Raw genomic sequence first — 24,115 nt, 5'->3', positions numbered from 1 at the left:
TGTAGGTACATTGATCTGTGGGGAGGGTTCAGTATATTACCTTATATCCAATGTAGATATAGTAATAATGATATCGCTACTAAATATACATTGATCTGTGGGCAGGGATTAGTATATAACATTATATCTCATGTAGATATAGTATTAATGATAATGTTATTAAATGTAGCTACCTTGATCTGTGGGAAAGGATCAGTATATTACATTATATCCAATTTAGCTATAGCATGAATGATGTTATTAAATGTACAATGATCTGTAGGATGTAGTTAATACATTACATTATACCTAATGTAGATATAGTAATAACGATTATGCTATTATATGTACATTGACCTTTGGGAAGGGATCAGTATATTACATTATATCCAATGTAGATATAGTATGAATGATGTTGTTGTTATATGTACATTGATCTGGGGGATGTAATCACTATATTACATTATACCTCGTGTAGATATAGTATGAATGATGGGGTTATTAAATGTACATTGTTCTGTGGGAAGGAATCAGTATATTACATTATGTGTAATGTGGATATAGTACTAAGGATATTGTTATTAAATGTAGGTACATTGATCTGTGGGAAGGGATCAGTATATTACATTATATCCAATGTAGATATAGTACGAATGATGTTGTTGTTAAATGTACAATGATCTGTGGGAAGGAATCAGTATATTACATTATGTGTAATGTGGATATAGTACTAAGGATATTGTTATTAAATGTAGGTACATTGATCTGTGGGACGTAATCACTATATTACATTATACCTAATGTGGATATAGTATGAACGATGTTGTTATTAAATGTACATTGACCGGTGGGCAGGGATCAGTATATTACATTATATCTAATGTAGATATAGTAATAATGATATTGTTACTAAATGTAGGTACATTGATCTGTGGGCAGGGATCAGTATATTACATTATATCTAATGTAGATATAGTACTAATGATATTGTTATTAAATGTAGGTACATTGATCTGTGGGCAGGGATCAGTATATTACATTATATCCAATTTAGCTATAGTATGAATGATGTTGTTGTTAATGTACATTGATCTGTGGGAAGGAATCAGTATATTACATTATATATGATGTGGATATAGTACTAATGATATTATTACTAAATATGGGTACATTGAACTGTGGGCAGGGATCAGTATATTACTTTATATCTAATGTAGATGTAGTAATAATGATATTGTTATTAAATGTAGGTACCTTGATCTGTGGGAAGGGGTGAGTATATTACATTATATCCAATTTAGCTATAGCATGAATGATGTTATTAAATGTACAATGATCTGTTGGATGTAGTAAATACATTACATTATACCTAATGTGGATATAGTAATAACGATTTTGCTATTGTATGTACATTGACCTGTGGGAAGGGATCAGTATATTACATTATATCCATCGTAGATATAGAATGAATGATGTTGTTGTTCAATGTACATTGATCTGTGGGAAGGAATCAGTATATTACATTATGTGTAATGTGGATATAGTACTACGGATATTGTTATTAAATGTAGGTACATTGATCTGTGGGACGTAATCACTATGTTACATTATACCTAATATGGATATAGTATGAACGATGTTGTTATTAAATGTACATTGACCGGTGGGCAGGGATCAGTATATTACATTATATCCAATGCAGATATAGTATGAATGATGTTGTTATTAAATGTACATTGATCTGTGGGAAGGAATCCGTATATTGCATTATATCTAGTGTAGATATAGTAATAATGATGTTGTTATTAAATGTAGATACCTTGATCTGTGGGAAGGGATCAGTATATTACATTATATCCAATGTAGTTATAGTATGAATGATGTTGTTTTTAAGTGTACATTGATCTGTCGGATGTAATCACTATGTTACATTATACCTAGTGTAGATATAGTATGAATAATGTTGTTATTAAATGTACATTGATCTGTGGGAAGGAATCAGTATATTACATTATATGTGATGTGGATATAGTACTAATGATATTGTTATTAAATATAGGTACATTGAACTATGTGCAGGGATCAGTATATTACATTATATCCATTGTAGATATAGTATGAATGATGTTGTTGTTAAATGTACATTGATCTGTGGGAAGGAATCAGTATATTACATTATGTGTAATGTGGGTATAGTACTAAGGATATTGTTATTAAATGTAGGTACATTGATCTGTGGGACGTAATCACTATATTACATTATACCTAATGTGGATATAGTATGAACGATGTTGTTATTAAATGTACATTGACCGGTGGGCAGGGATCAGTATATTACATTATATCCAATTTAGCTATAGCATGAATGATGTTGTTGTTAATGTACATTGATCTGTGGGAAGGAATCAGTATATTACATTATATATGATGTGGATATAGTACTAATGATATTATTATTAAATATAGGTACATTGAACTGTGGGCAGGGATCAGTATATTACTTTATATCTAATGTAGATGTAGTAATAATGATATTGTTATTAAATGTAGGTACCTTGATCTGTGGGAAGGGGTGAGTATATTACATTATAGCCAATTTAGCTATAGCATGAATGATGTTATTAAATGTACAATGATCTGTAGGATGTAGTAAATACATTACATTATACCTAATGTAGATATAGTAATAACAATTATACTATTATATGTACATTGACCTGTGGGAAGGGATCAGTATATTACATTATATCCAATGTAGATATAGTATGAATGATGTTGCTGTTATATGTACATTGATCTGTGGGATGTAATCACTATATTACATTATACTTCGTGTAGATATAGTATGAATGATGGTGTTATTAAATGTACATTGTTCTGTGGGAAGGAATCAGTATATTACATTATGTGTAATGTGGATATAGTACTAAGGATATTGTTATTAAATGTAGGTACATTGATCTGTGGGAAGGGATCAGTATATTACATTATATCCAATGTAGATATAGTACGAATGATGTTGTTGTTAAATGTACATTGATCTGTGGGAAGGCATCAGTATATTACATTATGTGTAATGTGGATATAGTACTAAGGATATTGTTGTTAAATGTAGGTACATTGATCTGTGGGACGTAATCACTATATTACATTATACCTAATGTGGATATAGTATGAACGATGTTGTTATTAAATGTACATTGACCGGTGGGCAGGGATCAGTATATTACATTATATCTAATGTAGATATAGTAATAATGATATTGTTACTAAATGTAGGCACCTTGGTCTGTGGGAAGGGATCAGTATATTACATTATACCTAGTGTTGATATAGTATGAAGGATGTTGTTATTAAATCTACACTGATCTGAGAGAAGGAATCAGTATACTACATTATATGTAATGTGGACGTAGTACTAATGATATTGTTATTAAATGTAGGTACATTGATCTGTGGGAAGGGATCAGTATATTACATTATATCCAATGTAGTTATAGTATGAATGATGTTGTTATTAAATGTACATTGATCTGTGGGAAGGAATCCGTATATTGCATTATATCTAGTGCAGATATAGTAATAATGATATTGTTATTAAATGTAGATACCTTGATCTGTGGGAAGGGATCAGTATATTACATTATATCCAATGTAGTTATAGTATGAATGATATTATTAAATGTACATTGATCTGCGGGATGTAATCACCACGTTACATTATAACTAGTGTAGATATAGTATGAATAGTGTTGTTATTAAATGTACATTGATCTGTGGGAAGGAATCAGTATATTACATTATATCCAATTTAGCTATAGCATGAATGATGATATTAAATGTACAATGATCTGTAGGATGTAGTTAATACATTACATTATACCTAATGTAGATATAGTAATAACGATTATGCTATTATATGTACATTGACCTGTGGGAAGGGATAAGTATATTACATTATATCCAATGTAGATATAGTATTAATGATGTTGTTGTTATATGTACATTGATCTGTGGGATGTAATCACTATATTACATTATACCTCGTGTAGATATAGTATGAATGATGGTGTTATTAAATGTACATTGTTCTGTGGGAAGGAATCAGTATATTACATTATGTGTAATGTGGATATAGTACTAAGGATATTGTTATTAAATGTAGGTACATTGATCTGTGGGAAGGGATCAGTATATTACATTATATCCAATTTAGCTATAGCATGAATGATGTTGTTATTAAATGTACATTGATCTGTGGGATGTAATCACTATGTTACATTATACCTAGTGTAGATATAGTATGAATGATGGTGTTACTAAATGTACATTGATCTGTGGGAAGGGATCAGTATATTACATTATATGTGATGTGGATATAGTACTAATGATATTGTTATTAAATATAGGTACATTGAACTATGGGCAGGGATCACTATATTACATTATATCTAATGTAGATATAGTAATAATGATATCGATATTACATGTACATTGATCTGTGGGATGTAATCACTATATTACATTGTACCCAATATAGATATGTAATGAATGATGTTGTTATTAAATGTACACTGATCTGTGGCAAGGAATCAGTATATTACATTATATGCAATGTGGACGTAGTACTAATGATATTGTTGTTAAATGTAGGTACATTGATCTGTGGGGAGGGTTCAGTATATTACATTATATCGAATGTAGATATAGTAATAATGATATCGCTACTAAATATACATTGATCTCTGGGCAGGGATTAGTATATTACATTATATCTAATGAAGATATAGTACTAATGATATTGTTACTAAATGTAGGCACCTTGATCTGTGGGAAGGGATCAGTATAATACATTGTATCCAATGTAGATATAGTATGAATGGTGTTGTTATTAAATGTACCTTGATCTGTGGGATGTAATCACCATATTACATTATACCTAGTGTTGATATAGTATGAATGATGTTGTTATTAAATCTACGTTGATCTGTGGGAAGGAATCGGTATATTACATTATATATGATGTGGATATAGTACTAATGATATTGTTATTAAGTATAGGTACATTGAACTGTGGGCAGGGATCAGTATATAACATTATATCTAATGTAGATATAGTAATAATGACATCGCTATTAAATATACATTGATCTGTGGGCAGGGATTAGTATATAACATTATATCTCATGTAGATATAGTATTAATGATAATGTTATTAAATGTAGCTACCTTGATCTGTGGGAAAGGATCAGTATATTGCATTATATCCAATTTAGCTATAGCATGAATGATGTTATTAAATGTACATTGATCTGTGGGATGTAATCACCACGTTACATTATACCTAGTGTAGATATAGTAATAACGATTTTGCTATTGTATGTACATTGACCTGTGGGAAGGGCTCAGTATATTACACTATATACAATGTAGATATAGTATGAATGATGTTGTTGTTATATGTACATTGATCTGTGGGATGTAATCACCATATTACATTATACCTCGTGTAGATATAGTATGAATGATGGTGTTACTAAATGTACATTGTTCTGTGGGAAGGAATCAGTATATTACATTATGTGTAATGTGGATATAGTACTAAGGATATTGTTATTGAATATAGGTACATTGATCTGTGAGCAGGGATCAGTATATTACATTATACCTAATGTAGATATAGTAATAACGATTTTGCTATTAGATGTACATTGACGTATGGGAAGGGATCAGTATATTACATTATATCCAATGTAGATATAGTATGAATGATGTTGTTATAAAATGTACATTGATCTGTGGGGAGGGATCAGTATATTACATTATATCCAATGTAGTTATAGTATGAATGATGTTGTTATTAAATGTACATTGACCTGTGCGATGTAATCACTATGTTACATTATACCTAGTGTAGATATAGTATGAATGATGGTGTTACTAAATGTACATTGATCTGTGGGAAGGGATCAGTATATTACATTATATGCAATGTGGACGTAGTACTAATGATATTGTTGTTAAATGTAGGTACATTGATCTGTGGGGAGGGTTCAGTATATTACATTATATCGAATGCAGATATAGTAATAATGATATCGCTACTAAATATACATTGATCTCTGGGCAGGGATTAGTATATTACATTATATCTAATGAAGATATAGTACTAATGATATTGTTACTAAATGTAGGCACCTTGATCTGTGGGAAGGGATCAGTATAATACATTATATCCAATGTAGATATAGTATGAATGATGTTGTTGTTATATGTACATTGATCTGTGGGATGTAATCACTATATTACATTATACCTCGTGTAGATATAGTATGAATGATGGTGTTACTAAATGTACATTGTTCTGTGGGAAGGAATCAGTATATTACATTATGTGTAATGTGGATATAGTACTAAGGATATTGTTATTAAATGTAGGTACATTGATCTGTGGGAAGGGATCAGTATATTACATTATATCCAATGTAGATATAGTACGAATGATGTTGTTGTTAAATGTACAATGATCTGTGGGAAGGAATCAGTATATTACATTATGTGTAATGTGGATATAGTACTAAGGATATTGTTATTAAATGTAGGTACATTGATCTGTGGGACGTAATCACTATATTACATTATACCTAATGTGGATATAGTATGAACGATGTTGTTATTAAATGTACATTGACCGGTGGGCAGGGATCAGTATATTACATTATATCTAATGTAGATATAGTAATAATGATATTGTTACTAAATGTAGGTACATTGATCTGTGGGCAGGGATCAGTATATTACATTATATCTAATGTAGATATAGTACTAATGATATTGTTATTAAATGTAGGTACATTGATCTGTGGGCAGGGATCAGTATATTACATTATATCCAATTTAGCTATAGTATGAATGATGTTGTTGTTAATGTACATTGATCTGTGGGAAGGAATCAGTATATTACATTATATATGATGTGGATATAGTACTAATGATATTATTATTAAATATGGGTACATTGAACTGTGGGCAGGGATCAGTATATTACTTTATATCTAATGTAGATGTAGTAATAATGATATTGTTATTAAATGTAGGTACCTTGATCTGTGGGAAGGGGTGAGTATATTACATTATATCCAATTTAGCTATAGCATGAATGATGTTATTAAATGTACAATGATCTGTTGGATGTAGTAAATACATTACATTATACCTAATGTGGATATAGTAATAACGATTTTGCTATTGTATGTACATTGACCTGTGGGAAGGGATCAGTATATTACATTATATCCATCGTAGATATAGAATGAATGATGTTGTTGTTCAATGTACATTGATCTGTGGGAAGGAATCAGTATATTACATTATGTGTAATGTGGATATAGTACTACGGATATTGTTATTAAATGTAGGTACATTGATCTGTGGGACGTAATCACTATGTTACATTATACCTAATGTGGATATAGTATGAACGATGTTGTTATTAAATGTACATTGATCGGTGGGCAGGGATCAGTATATTACATTATATCCAATGCAGATATAGTATGAATGATGTTGTTATTAAATGTACATTGATCTGTGGGAAGGAATCCGTATATTGCATTATATCTAGTGTAGATATAGTAATAATGATGTTGTTATTTAATGTAGATACCTTGATCTGTGGGAAGGGATCAGTATATTACATTATATCCAATGTAGTTATAGTATGAATGATGTTGTTTTTAAGTGTACATTGATCTGTCGGATGTAATCACTATGTTACATTATACCTAGTGTAGATATAGTATGAATAATGTTGTTATTAAATGTACATTGATCTGTGGGAAGGAATCAGTATATTACATTATATGTGATGTGGATATAGTACTAATGATATTGTTATTAAATATAGGTACATTGAACTATGTGCAGGGATCAGTATATTACATTATATCCATTGTAGATATAGTATGAATGATGTTGTTGTTAAATGTACATTGATCTGTGGGAAGGAATCAGTATATTACATTATGTGTAATGTGGGTATAGTACTAAGGATATTGTTATTAAATGTAGGTACATTGATCTGTGGGACGTAATCACTATACTACATTATACCTAATGTGGATATAGTATGAACGATGTTGTTATTAAATGTACATTGACCGGTGGGCAGGGATCAGTATATTACATTATATCCAATTTAGCTATAGCATGAATGATGTTGTTGTTAATGTACATTGATCTGTGGGAAGGAATCAGTATATTACATTATATATGATGTGGATATAGTACTAATGATATTATTATTAAATATAGGTACATTGAACTGTGGGCAGGGATCAGTATATTACTTTATATCTAATGTAGATGTAGTAATAATGATATTGTTATTAAATGTAGGTACCTTGATCTGTGGGAAGGGGTGAGTATATTACATTATAGCCAATTTAGCTATAGCATGAATGATGTTATTAAATGTACAATGATCTGTAGGATGTAGTAAATACATTACATTATACCTAATGTAGATATAGTAATAACAATTATACTATTATATGTACATTGACCTGTGGGAAGGGATCAGTATAATACATTATATCCAATGTAGATATAGTATGAATGATGTTGTTGTTATATGTACATTGATCTGTGGGATGTAATCACTATATTACATTATACCTCGTGTAGATATAGTATGAATGATGGTGTTACTAAATGTACATTGTTCTGTGGGAAGGAATCAGTATATTACATTATGTGTAATGTGGATATAGTACTAAGGATATTGTTATTAAATGTAGGTACATTGATCTGTGGGAAGGGATCAGTATATTACATTATATCCAATGTAGATATAGTACGAATGATGTTGTTGTTAAATGTACATTGATCTGTGGGAAGGTATCAGTATATTACATTATGTGTAATGTGGATATAGTACTAAGGATATTGTTGTTAAATGTAGGTACATTGATCTGTGGGACGTAATCACTATATTACATTATACCTAATGTGGATATAGTATGAACGATGTTGTTATTAAATGTACATTGACCGGTGGGCAGGGATCAGTATATTACATTATATCTAATGTAGATATAGTAATAATGATATTGTTACTAAATGTAGGCACCTTGGTCTGTGGGAAGGGATCAGTATATTACATTATATCCAATGTAGTTATAGTATGAATGATGTTGTTATTAAATGTACATTGATCTGTGGGAAGGAATCCGTATATTGCATTATATCTAGTGCAGATATAGTAATAATGATATTGTTATTAAATGTAGATACCTTGATCTGTGGGAAGGGATCAGTATATTACATTATATCCAATGTAGTTATAGTATGAATGATATTATTAAATGTACATTGATCTGCGGGATGTAATCACCACGTTACATTATAACTAGTGTAGATATAGTATGAATAGTGTTGTTATTAAATGTACATTGATCTGTGGGAAGGAATCAGTATATTACATTATATCCAATTTAGCTATAGCATGAATGATGATATTAAATGTACAATGATCTGTAGGATGTAGTTAATACATTACATTATACCTAATGTAGATATAGTAATAACGATTATGCTATTATATGTACATTGACCTGTGGGAAGGGATAAGTATATTACATTATATCCAATGTAGATATAGTATGAATGATGTTGTTGTTATATGTACATTGATCTGTGGGATGTAATCACTATATTACATTATACCTCGTGTAGATATAGTATGAATGATGGTGTTATTAAATGTACATTGTTCTGTGGGAAGGAATCAGTATATTACATTATGTGTAATGTGGATATAGTACTAAGGATATTGTTATTAAATGTAGGTACATTGATCTGTGGGAAGGGATCAGTATATTACATTATATCCAATTTAGCTATAGCATGAATGATGTTGTTATTAAATGTACATTGATCTGTGGGATGTAATCACTATGTTACATTATACCTAGTGTAGATATAGTATGAATGATGGTGTTACTAAATGTACATTGATCTGTGGGAAGGGATCAGTATATTACATTATATGTGATGTGGATATAGTACTAATGATATTGTTATTAAATATAGGTACATTGAACTATGGGCAGGGATCACTATATTACATTATATCTAATGTAGATATAGTAATAATGATATCGATATCACATGTACATTGATCTGTGGGATGTAATCACTATATTACATTGTACCCAATATAGATATGTAATGAATATATGTTGTTATTAAATGTACACTGATCTGTGGCAAGGAATCAGTATATTACATTATATGCAATGTGGACGTAGTACTAATGATATTGTTGTTAAATGTAGGTACATTGATCTGTGGGGAGGGTTCAGTATATTACATTATATCGAATGTAGATATAGTAATAATGATATCGCTACTAAATATACATTGATCTCTGGGCAGGGATTAGTATATTACATTATATCTAATGAAGATATAGTACTAATGATATTGTTACTAAATGTAGGCACCTTGATCTGTGGGAAGGGATCAGTATAATACATTATATCCAATGTAGATATAGTATGAATGGTGTTGTTATTAAATGTACCTTGATCTGTGGGATGTAATCACCATATTACATTATACCTAGTGTTGATATAGTATGAATGATGTTGTTATTAAATCTACGTTGATCTGTGGGAAGGAATCGGTATATTACATTATATATGATGTGGATATAGTACTAATGATATTGTTATTAAGTATAGGTACATTGAACTGTGGGCAGGGATCAGTATATAACATTATATCTAATGTAGATATAGTAATAATGACATCGCTATTAAATATACATTGATCTGTGGGCAGGGATTAGTATATAACATTATATCTCATGTAGATATAGTATTAATGATAATGTTATTAAATGTAGCTACCTTGATCTGTGGGAAAGGATCAGTATATTGCATTATATCCAATTTAGCTATAGCATGAATGATGTTATTAAATGTACATTGATCTGTGGGATGTAATCACCACGTTACATTATACCTAGTGTAGATATAGTAATAACGATTTTGCTATTGTATGTACATTGACCTGTGGGAAGGGATCAGTATATTACACTATATACAATGTAGATATAGTATGAATGATGTTGTTGTTATATGTACATTGATCTGTGGGATGTAATCACCATATTACATTATACCTCGTGTAGATATAGTATGAATGATGGTGTTACTAAATGTACATTGTTCTGTGGGAAGGAATCAGTATATTACATTATGTGTAATGTGGATATAGTACTAAGGATATTGTTATTAAATATAGGTACATTGATCTGTGAGCAGGGATCAGTATATTACATTATACCTAATGTAGATATAGTAATAACGATTTTGCTATTATATGTACATTGACGTATGGGAAGGGATCAGTATATTACATTATATCCAATGTAGATATAGTATGAATGATGTTGTTATAAAATGTACATTGATCTGTGGGGAGGGATCAGTATATTACATTATATCCAATGTAGTTATAGTATGAATGATGTTGTTATTAAATGTACATTGATCTGTGCGATGTAATCACTATGTTACATTATACCTAGTGTAGATATAGTATGAATGATGGTGTTACTAAATGTACATTGATCTGTGGGAAGGGATCAGTATATTACATTATATGTGATGTGGATATAGTACTAATGATATTGTTATTAAATATAGGTACATTGAACTATGGGCAGGGATCACTATATTACATTATATCTAATGTAGATATAGTAATAATGATATCGATATTACATGTACATTGATCTGTGGGATGTAATCACTATATTACATTGTACCCAATATAGATATGTAATGAATGATGTTGTTATTAAATGTACACTGATCTGTGGCAAGGAATCAGTATATTTCATTATATGCAATGTGGACGTAGTACTAATGATATTGTTGTTAAATGTAGGTACATTGATCTGTGGGGAGGGTTCAGTATATTACATTATATCGAATGTAGATATAGTAATAATGATATCGCTACTAAATATACATTGATCTCTGGGCAGGGATTAGTATATTACATTATATCTAATGAAGATATAGTACTAATGATATTGTTACTAAATGTAGGCACCTTGATCTGTGGGAAGGGATCAGTATAATACATTATATCCAATGTAGATATAGTATGAATGATGTTGTTGTTATATGTACATTGATCTGTGGGATGTAATCACTATATTACATTATACCTCGTGTAGATATAGTATGAATGATGGTGTTACTAAATGTACATTGTTCTGTGGGAAGGAATCAGTATATTACATTATGTGTAATGTGGATATAGTACTAAGGATATTGTTATTAAATGTAGGTACATTGATCTGTGGGAAGGGATCAGTATATTACATTATATCCAATGTAGATATAGTACGAATGATGTTGTTGTTAAATGTACATTGATCTGTGGGAAGGTATCAGTATATTACATTATGTGTAATGTGGATATAGTACTAAGGATATTGTTGTTAAATGTAGGTACATTGATCTGTGGGACGTAATCACTATATTACATTATACCTAATGTGGATATAGTATGAACGATGTTGTTATTAAATGTACATTGACCGGTGGGCAGGGATCAGTATATTACATTATATCTAATGTAGATATAGTAATAATGATATTGTTACTAAATGTAGGCACCTTGGTCTGTGGGAAGGGATCAGTATATTACATTATACCTAGTGTTGATATAGTATGAAGGATGTTGTTATTAAATCTACACTGATCTGAGAGAAGGAATCAGTATACTGCATTATATGTAATGTGGACGTAGTACTAATGATATTGTTATTAAATGTAGGTACATTGATCTGTGGGAAGGGATCAGTATATTACATTATATCCAATGTAGTTATAGTATGAATGATGTTGTTATTAATTGTACATTGATCTGTGGGAAGGAATCCGTATATTGCATTATATCTAGTGCAGATATAGTAATAATGATATTGTTATTAAATGTAGATACCTTGATCTGTGGGAAGGGATCAGTATATTACATTCTATCCAATGTAGTTATAGTATGAATGATATTATTAAATGTACTTTGATCTGTGGGATGTAATCACCACGTTACATTATACCTAGTGTAGATATAGTATGAATAATGTTGTTATTAAATGTACATTGATCTGTGGGAAGGAATCAGTATATTACATTATACCTCGTGTAGATATAGTATGAATGATGGTGTTATTAAATGTACATTGTTCTGTGGGAAGGAAGCAGTATATTACATTATGTGTAATGTGGATATAGTACTAAGGATATTGTTATTAAATGTAGGTACATTGATCTGTGGGAAGGGATCAGTATATTACATTATATCCAATGTAGATATAGTATGAATGATGTTGTTGTTAAATGTACATTGATCTGTGGGAAGGGATCAGTATATTACATTTTATCTAATGTAGATATAGTAATAATGATATCGATATTGAATGTACCTTGATCTGTGGGATGTAATCACTATATTACATTATACCTAGTGTTGATATAGTATGAATGCTGTTGTTATTAAATGTACATTGATCTGTGGGAAGGAATCAGTATATTACATTATGTGTAATGTGGATATAGTACTAAGGATATTGTTATTAAATATAGGTACATTGATCTGTGAGCAGGGATCAGTATATTACATTATACCTAATGTAGATATAGTAATAACGATTTTGCTATTGTATGTACATTGACCTGTGGGAAGGGATCAGTATATTACATTATATCCAATGCAGATATAGTATGAATGATGTTGTTATTAAATGTACATTGATCTGTGGGAAGGAATCCGTATATTGCATGATATCTAGTGTAGATATAGTAATAATGATATTGTTATTAAATGTAGATACCTTAATCTGTGGGAAGGGATCAGTATATTACATTATATCCAATGTAGTTATAGTATGAATGATGTTGTTATTAAGTGTACATTGATCTGCGGGATGTAATCACTATGTTACATTATCCCTAGTGTAGATATAGTATGAATAATGTTGTTATTAAATGTACATTGATCTGTGGGAAGGAATCAGTATATTACATTATGTGTAATGTGGATACAGTACTAAGGATATTGTTATTAAATGTAGGTACATTGATCTGTGGGAAGGGATCAGTATATTACATTATATCCATCGTAGATATAGTATGAATGATGTTGTTGTTCAATGTACATTGATCTGTGGGAAGGAATCAGTATATTACATTATGTGTAATGTGGATATAGTACTACGGATATTGTTATTAAATGTAGGTACATTGATCTGTGGGACGTAATCACTATGTTACATTATACCTAATGTGGATATAGTATGAACGATGTTGTTATTAAATGTACATTGACCGGTGGGCAGGGATCAGTATATTACATTATATCCAATGCAGATATAGTATGAATGATGTTGTTATTAAATGTACATTGATCTGTGGGAAGGAATCCGTATATTGCATTATATCTAGTGTAGATATAGTAATAATGATGTTGTTATTAAATGTAGATACCTTGATCTGTGGGAAGGGATCAGTATATTACATTATATCCAATGTAGTTATAGTATGAATGATGTTGTTTTTAAGTGTACATTGATCTGTCGGATGTAATCACTATGTTACATTATACCTAGTGTAGATATAGTATGAATAATGTTGTTATTAAATGTACATTGATCTGTGGGAAGGAATCAGTATATTACATTATATGTGATGTGGATATAGTACTAATGATATTATTATTAAATATAGGTACATTGAACTGTGGGCAGGGATCAGTATATTACTTTATATCTAATGTAGATGTAGTAATAATGATATTGTTATTAAATGTAGGTACCTTGATCTGTGGGAAGGGGTGAGTATATTACATTATAGCCAATTTAGCTATAGCATGAATGATGTTATTAAATGTACAATGATCTGTAGGATGTAGTAAATACATCACATTATACCTAATGTAGATATAGTAATACCAATTATACTATTATATGTACATTGACCTGTGGGAAGGGATAAGTATATTACATTATATCCAATGTAGATATAGTATGAATGATGTTGTTGTTATATGTACATTGATCTGTGGGATGTAATCACTATATTACATTATACCTCGTGTAGATATAGTATGAATGATGGTGTTATTAAATGTACATTGTTCTGTGGGAAGGAATCAGTATATTACATTATGTGTAATGTGGATATAGTACTAAGGATATTGTTATTAAATGTAGGTACATTGATCTGTGGGAAGGGATCAGTATATTACATTATATCCAATTTAGCTATAGCATGAATGATGTTGTTGTTAATGTACATTGATCTGTGGGAAGGAATCAGTATATTACATTTTATCTAATGTAGATACAGTAATAATGATATCGATATTGAATGTACCTTGATCTGTGGGATGTAATCACTATATTACATTATACCTAGTGTTGATATAGTATGAATGCTGTTGTTATTAAATGTACATTGATCTGTGGGAAGGAATCAGTATATTACATTATGTGTAATGTGGATATAGTACTAAGGATATTGTTATTAAATATAGGTACATTGATCTGTGAGCAGGGATCAGTATATTACATTATACCTAATGTAGATATAGTAATAACGATTTTGCTATTATATGTACATTGACGTATGGGAAGGGATCAGTATATTACATTATATCCAATGTAGATATAGTATGAATGATGTTGTTATAAAATGTACATTGATCTGTGGGGAGGAATCCGTATATTGTATTATATCCAGTGTAGATATAGTATGAATGATGGTGTTACTAAATGTACATTGATCTGTGGGAAGGGATCAGTATATTACATTATATGTGATGTGGATATAGTACTAATGATATTGTTATTAAATATAGGTACATTGAACTATGGGCAGGGATCAGTATATTACATTCTATCCAATGTAGTTATAGTATGAATGATATTATTAAATGTACTTTGATCTGTGGGATGTAATCACCACGTTACATTATACCTAGTGTAGATATAGTATGAATAATGTTGTTATTAAATGTACATTGATCTGTGGGAAGGAATCAGTATATTACATTATACCTCGTGTAGATATAGTATGAATGATGGTGTTATTAAATGTACATTGTTCTGTGGGAAGGAAGCAGTATATTACATTATGTGTAATGTGGATATAGTACTAAGGATATTGTTATTAAATGTAGGTACATTGATCTGTGGGAAGGGATCAGTATATTACATTATATCCAATGTAGATATAGTATGAATGATGTTGTTGTTAAATGTACATTGATCTGTGGGAAGGGATCAGTATATTACATTTTATCTAATGTAGATATAGTAATAATGATATCGATATTGAATGTACCTTGATCTGTGGGATGTAATCACTATATTACATTATACCTAGTGTTGATATAGTATGAATGCTGTTGTTATTAAATGTACATTGATCTGTGGGAAGGAATCAGTATATTACATTATGTGTAATGTGGATATAGTACTAAGGATATTGTTATTAAATATAGGTACATTGATCTGTGAGCAGGGATCAGTATATTACATTATACCTAATGTAGATATAGTAATAACGATTTTGCTATTGTATGTACATTGACCTGTGGGAAGGGATCAGTATATTACATTATATCCAATGCAGATATAGTATGAATGATGTTGTTATTAAATGTACATTGATCTGTGGGAAGGAATCCGTATATTGCATGATATCTAGTGTAGATATAGTAATAATGATATTGTTATTAAATGTAGATACCTTAATCTGTGGGAAGGGATCAGTATATTACATTATATCCAATGTAGTTATAGTATGAATGATGTTGTTATTAAGTGTACATTGATCTGCGGGATGTAATCACTATGTTACATTATCCCTAGTGTAGATATAGTATGAATAATGTTGTTATTAAATGTACATTGATCTGTGGGAAGGAATCAGTATATTACATTATGTGTAATGTGGATACAGTACTAAGGATATTGTTATTAAATGTAGGTACATTGATCTGTGGGAAGGGATCAGTATATTACATTATATCCATCGTAGATATAGTATGAATGATGTTGTTGTTCAATGTACATTGATCTGTGGGAAGGAATCAGTATATTACATTATGTGTAATGTGGATATAGTACTACGGATATTGTTATTAAATGTAGGTACATTGATCTGTGGGACGTAATCACTATGTTACATTATACCTAATGTGGATATAGTATGAACGATGTTGTTATTAAATGTACATTGACCGGTGGGCAGGGATCAGTATATTACATTATATCCAATGCAGATATAGTATGAATGATGTTGTTATTAAATGTACATTGATCTGTGGGAAGGAATCCGTATATTGCATTATATCTAGTGTAGATATAGTAATAATGATGTTGTTATTAAATGTAGATACCTTGATCTGTGGGAAGGGATCAGTATATTACATTATATCCAATGTAGTTATAGTATGAATGATGTTGTTTTTAAGTGTACATTGATCTGTCGGATGTAATCACTATGTTACATTATACCTAGTGTAGATATAGTATGAATAATGTTGTTATTAAATGTACATTGATCTGTGGGAAGGAATCAGTATATTACATTATATGTGATGTGGATATAGTACTAATGATATTATTATTAAATATAGGTACATTGAACTGTGGGCAGGGATCAGTATATTACTTTATATCTAATGTAGATGTAGTAATAATGATATTGTTATTAAATGTAGGTACCTTGATCTGTGGGAAGGGGTGAGTATATTACATTATAGCCAATTTAGCTATAGCATGAATGATGTTATTAAATGTACAATGATCTGTAGGATGTAGTAAATACATCACATTATACCTAATGTAGATATAGTAATAACAATTATACTATTATATGTACATTGACCTGTGGGAAGGGATAAGTATATTACATTATATCCAATGTAGATATAGTATGAATGATGTTGTTGTTATATGTACATTGATCTGTGGGATGTAATCACTATATTACATTATACCTCGTGTAGATATAGTATGAATGATGGTGTTATTAAATGTACATTGTTCTGTGGGAAGGAATCAGTATATTACATTATGTGTAATGTGGATATAGTACTAAGGATATTGTTATTAAATGTAGGTACATTGATCTGTGGGAAGGGATCAGTATATTACATTATATCCAATTTAGCTATAGCATGAATGATGTTGTTGTTAATGTACATTGATCTGTGGGAAGGAATCAGTATATTACATTTTATCTAATGTAGATACAGTAATAATGATATCGATATTGAATGTACCTTGATCTGTGGGATGTAATCACTATATTACATTATACCTAGTGTTGATATAGTATGAATGCTGTTGTTATTAAATGTACATTGATCTGTGGGAAGGAATCAGTATATTACATTATGTGTAATGTGGATATAGTACTAAGGATATTGTTATTAAATATAGGTACATTGATCTGTGAGCAGGGATCAGTATATTACATTATACCTAATGTAGATATAGTAATAACGATTTTGCTATTATATGTACATTGACGTATGGGAAGGGATCAGTATATTACATTATATCCAATGTAGATATAGTATGAATGATGTTGTTATAAAATGTACATTGATCTGTGGGGAGGAATCCGTATATTGTATTATATCCAGTGTAGATATAGTATGAATGATGGTGTTACTAAATGTACATTGATCTGTGGGAAGGGATCAGTATATTACATTATATGTGATGTGGATATAGTACTAATGATATTGTTATTAAATATAGGTACATTGAACTATGGGCAGGGATCAGTATATTACATTATATCTAATGTAGATATAGTAATAATGATATCGATATTACATGTACATTGATCTGTGGGATGTAATCACTATATTACATTGTACCCAAAATAGATATGTAATGAATGATGTTGTTATTAAATGTACACTGATCTGTGGCAAGGAATCAGTATATTACATTATATGCAATGTGGACGTAGTACTAATGATATTGTTGTTAAATGTAGGTACATTGATCTGTGGGGAGGGTTCAGTATATTACATTATATCCAATGTAGATATAGTAATAATGATATCGCTACTAAATATACATTGATCTGTGGGCAGGGATTAGTATATTACATTATATCTAATGAAGATATAGTAATAATGATATTGTTACTAAATGTAGGCACCTTGACCTGTGGGAAGGGATCAGTATAATACATTATATCCAATGTAGATATAGTATGAATGATGTTGTTATTAAATGTACCTTGATCTGTGGGATGTAATCACTATATTACATTATACCTAGTGTTGATATAGTACGAATGATGTTGTTATTAAATCTACGTTGATCTGTGGGAAGGAATCGGTATATTACATTATATATGATGTGGATATAGTACTAATGATATTGTTATTAAGTATAGGTACATTGAACTGTGGGCAGGGATCAGTATATAACATTATATCTAATGTAGATATAGTAATAATGATATCGCTATTAAATATACATTGATCTGTGGGCAGGGATTAGTATATAACATTATATCTCATGTAGATATAGTATTAATGATAATGTTATTAAATGTAGCTACCTTGATCTGTGGGAAAGGATCAGTATATTACATTATATCCAATTTAGGTATAGCATGAATGATGTTATTAAATGTACAATGATCTGTAGGATGTAGTTAATACATTACATTATACCTAATGTAGTAATAACGATTATGCTATTATATGTACATTGACCTGTGGGAAGGGATCAGTATATTACATTATGTGTAATGTGGATATAGTACTAAGGATATTGTTATTAAATGTAGGTACATTGATCTGTGAGACGTAATCACTATATTACATTATACCTAATGTGGATATAGTATGAACGATGTTGTTATTAAATGTACATTGACCGGTGGGCAGCGATCAGTATATTACATTATATCTAATGTAGATATAGTAATAATGATATTGTTACTAAATGTAGGCACCTTGATCTGTGGGAAGGGATCAGTATATTACATTTTATCTAATGTAGATATAGTAATAATGATATCGATATTGAATGTACCTTGATCTGTGGGATGTAATCACTATATTACATTATACCTAGTGTTGATATAGTATGAATGCTGTTGTTATTAAATGTACATTGATCTGTGGGAAGGAATCAGTATATTACATTATGTGTAATGTGGATATAGTACTAAGGATATTGTTATTAAATATAGGTACATTGATCTGTGAGCAGGGATCAGTATATTACATTATACCTAATGTAGATATAGTAATAACGATTTTGCTATTGTATGTACATTGACCTGTGGGAAGGGATCAGTATATTACATTATATCCAATGTAGATATAGTATGAATGATGTTGTTATAAAATGTACATTGATCTGTGGGGAGGAATCCGTATATTGTATTATATCCAGTGTAGATATAGTATGAATGATGGTGTTACTAAATGTACATTGATCTGTGGGAAGGGATCAGTATATTACATTATATGTGATGTGGATATAGTACTAATGATATTGTTATTAAATATAGGTACATTGAACTATGGGCAGGGATCAGTATATTACATTATATCTAATGTAGATATAGTAATAATGATATCGATATTACATGTACATTGATCTGTGGGATGTAATCACTATATTACATTGTACCCAAAATAGATATGTAATGAATGATGTTGTTATTAAATGTACACTGATCTGTGGCAAGGAATCAGTATATTACATTATATGCAATGTGGACGTAGTACTAATGATATTGTTGTTAAATGTAGGTACATTGATCTGTGGGGAGGGTTCAGTATATTACCTTATATCCAATGTAGATATAGTAATAATGATATCGCTACTAAATATACATTGATCTGTGGGCAGGGATTAGTATATAACATTATATCTCATGTAGATATAGTATTAATGATAATGTTATTAAATGTAGCTACCTTGATCTGTGGGAAAGGATCAGTATATTACATTATATCCAATTTAGCTATAGCATGAATGATGTTATTAAATGTACAATGATCTGTAGGATGTAGTTAATACATTACATTATACCTAATGTAGATATAGTAATAACGATTATGCTATTATATGTACATTGACCTTTGGGAAGGGATCAGTATATTACATTATATCCAATGTAGATATAGTATGAATGATGTTGTTGTTATATGTACATTGATCTGGGGGATGTAATCACTATATTACATTATACCTCGTGTAGATATAGTATGAATGATGGGGTTATTAAATGTACATTGTTCTGTGGGAAGGAATCAGTATATTACATTATGTGTAATGTGGATATAGTACTAAGGATATTGTTATTAAATGTAGGTACATTGATCTGTGGGAAGGGATCAGTATATTACATTATATCCAATGTAGATATAGTACGAATGATGTTGTTGTTATATGTACAATGATCTGTGGGAAGGAATCAGTATATTACATTATGTGTAATGTGGATATAGTACTAAGGATATTGTTATTAAATGTAGGTACATTGATCTGTGGGACGTAATCACTATATTACATTATACCTAATGTGGATATAGTATGAACGATGTTGTTATTAAATGTACATTGACCGGTGGGCAGGGATCAGTATATTACATTATATCTAATGTAGATATAGTAATAATGATATTGTTACTAAATGTAGGTACATTGATCTGTGGGCAGGGATCAGTATATTACATTATATCTAATGTAGATATAGTACTAATGATATTGTTATTAAATGTAGGTACATTGATCTGTGGGCAGGGATCAGTATATTACATTATATCCAATTTAGCTATAGTATGAATGATGTTGTTGTTAATGTACATTGATGTGTGGGAAGGAATCAGTATATTACATTATATATGATGTGGATATAGTACTAATGATATTATTATTAAATATGGGTACATTGAACTGTGGGCAGGGATCAGTATATTACTTTATATCTAATGTAGATGTAGTAATAATGATATTGTTATTAAATGTAGGTACCTTGATCTGTGGGAAGGGGTGAGTATATTACATTATATCCAATTTAGCTATAGCATGAATGATGTTATTAAATGTACAATGATCTGTTGGATGTAGTAAATACATTACATTATACCTAATGTGGATATAGTAATAACGATTTTGCTATTGTATGTACATTGACCTGTGGGAAGGGATCAGTATATTACATTATGTCCATCGTAGATATAGTATGAATGATGTTGTTGTTCAATGTACATTGATCTGTGGGAAGGAATCAGTATATTACATTATGTGTAATGTGGATATAGTACTACGGATATTGTTATTAAATGTAGGTACATTGATCTGTGGGACGTAATCACTATGTTACATTATACCTAATGTGGATATAGTATGAACGATGTTGTTATTAAATGTACATTGACCGGTGGGCAGGGATCAGTATATTACATTATATCCAATGCAGATATAGTATGAATGATGTTGTTATTAAATGTACATTGATCTGTGGGAAGGAATCCGTATATTGCATTATATCTAGTGTAGATATAGTAATAATGATGTTGTTATTAAATGTAGATACCTTGATCTGTGGGAAGGGATCAGTATATTACATTATATCCAATGTAGTTATAGTATGAATGATGTTGTTTTTAAGTGTACATTGATCTGTCGGATGTAATCACTATGTTACATTATACCTAGTGTAGATATAGTATGAATAATGTTGTTATTAAATGTACATTGATCTGTGGGAAGGAATCAGTATATTACATTATATGTGATGTGGATATAGTACTAATGATATTGTTATTAAATATAGGTACATTGAACTATGGGCAGGGATCAGTATATTACATTATATCCATTGTAGATATAGTATGAATGATGTTGTTGTTAAATGTACATTGATCTGTGGGAAGGAATCAGCATATTACATTATGTGTAATGTGGGTATAGTACTAAGGATATTGTTATTAAATGTAGGTACATTGATCTGTGGGACGTAATCACTATATTACATTATACCTAATGTGGATATAGTATGAACGATGTTGTTATTAAATGTACATTGACCGGTGGGCAGGGATCAGTATATTACATTATATCCAATTTAGCTATAGCATGAATGATGTTGTTGTTAATGTACATTGATCTGTGGGAAGGAATCAGTATATTACATTATATACGATGTGGATTAAGTACTAATGATATTATTATTAAATATAGGTACATTGAACTGTGGGCAGGGATCAGTATATTACTTTATATCTAATGTAGATGTAGTAATAATGATATTGTTATTAAATGTAGGTACCTTGATCTGTGGGAAGGGGTGAGTATATTACATTATAGCCAATTTAGCTATAGCATGAATGATGTTATTAAATGTACAATGATCTGTAGGATGTAGTAAATACATTACATTATACCTAATGTAGATATAGTAATAACAATTATACTATTATATGTACATTGACCTGTGGGAAGGGATCAGTATATTACATTATATCCAATTTAGATATAGTATGAATGATGTTGTTGTTATATGTACATTGATCTGTGGGATGTAATCACTATATTACATTATACTTCGTGTAGATATAGTATGAATGATGGTGTTATTAAATGTACATTGTTCTGTGGGGAGGAATCAGTATGTTACATTATGTGTAATGTGGATATAGTACTAAGGATATTGTTATTAAATGTAGGTACATTGATCTGTGGGAAGGGATCAGTATATTACATTATATCCAATGTAGATATAGTACGAATGATGTTGTTGTTAAATGTACATTGATCTGTGGGAAGGAATCAGTATATTACATTATGTGTAATGTGGATATAGTACTAAGGATATTGTTGTTAAATGTAGGTACATTGATCTGTGGGACGTAATCACTATATTACATTATACCTAATGTGGATATAGTATGAACGATGTTGTTACTAAATGTACATTGACCGGTGGGCAGGGATCAGTATATTACATTATATCTAATGTAGATATAGTAATAATGATATTGTTACTAAATGTAG

Source organism: Osmia lignaria, chromosome 4, assembly GCF_051020975.1.
Source record: "Osmia lignaria lignaria isolate PbOS001 chromosome 4, iyOsmLign1, whole genome shotgun sequence".
Classification (NCBI taxonomy): domain Eukaryota; kingdom Metazoa; phylum Arthropoda; class Insecta; order Hymenoptera; family Megachilidae; genus Osmia; species Osmia lignaria.
Note: the sequence above shows the minus strand (reverse complement) of the source record.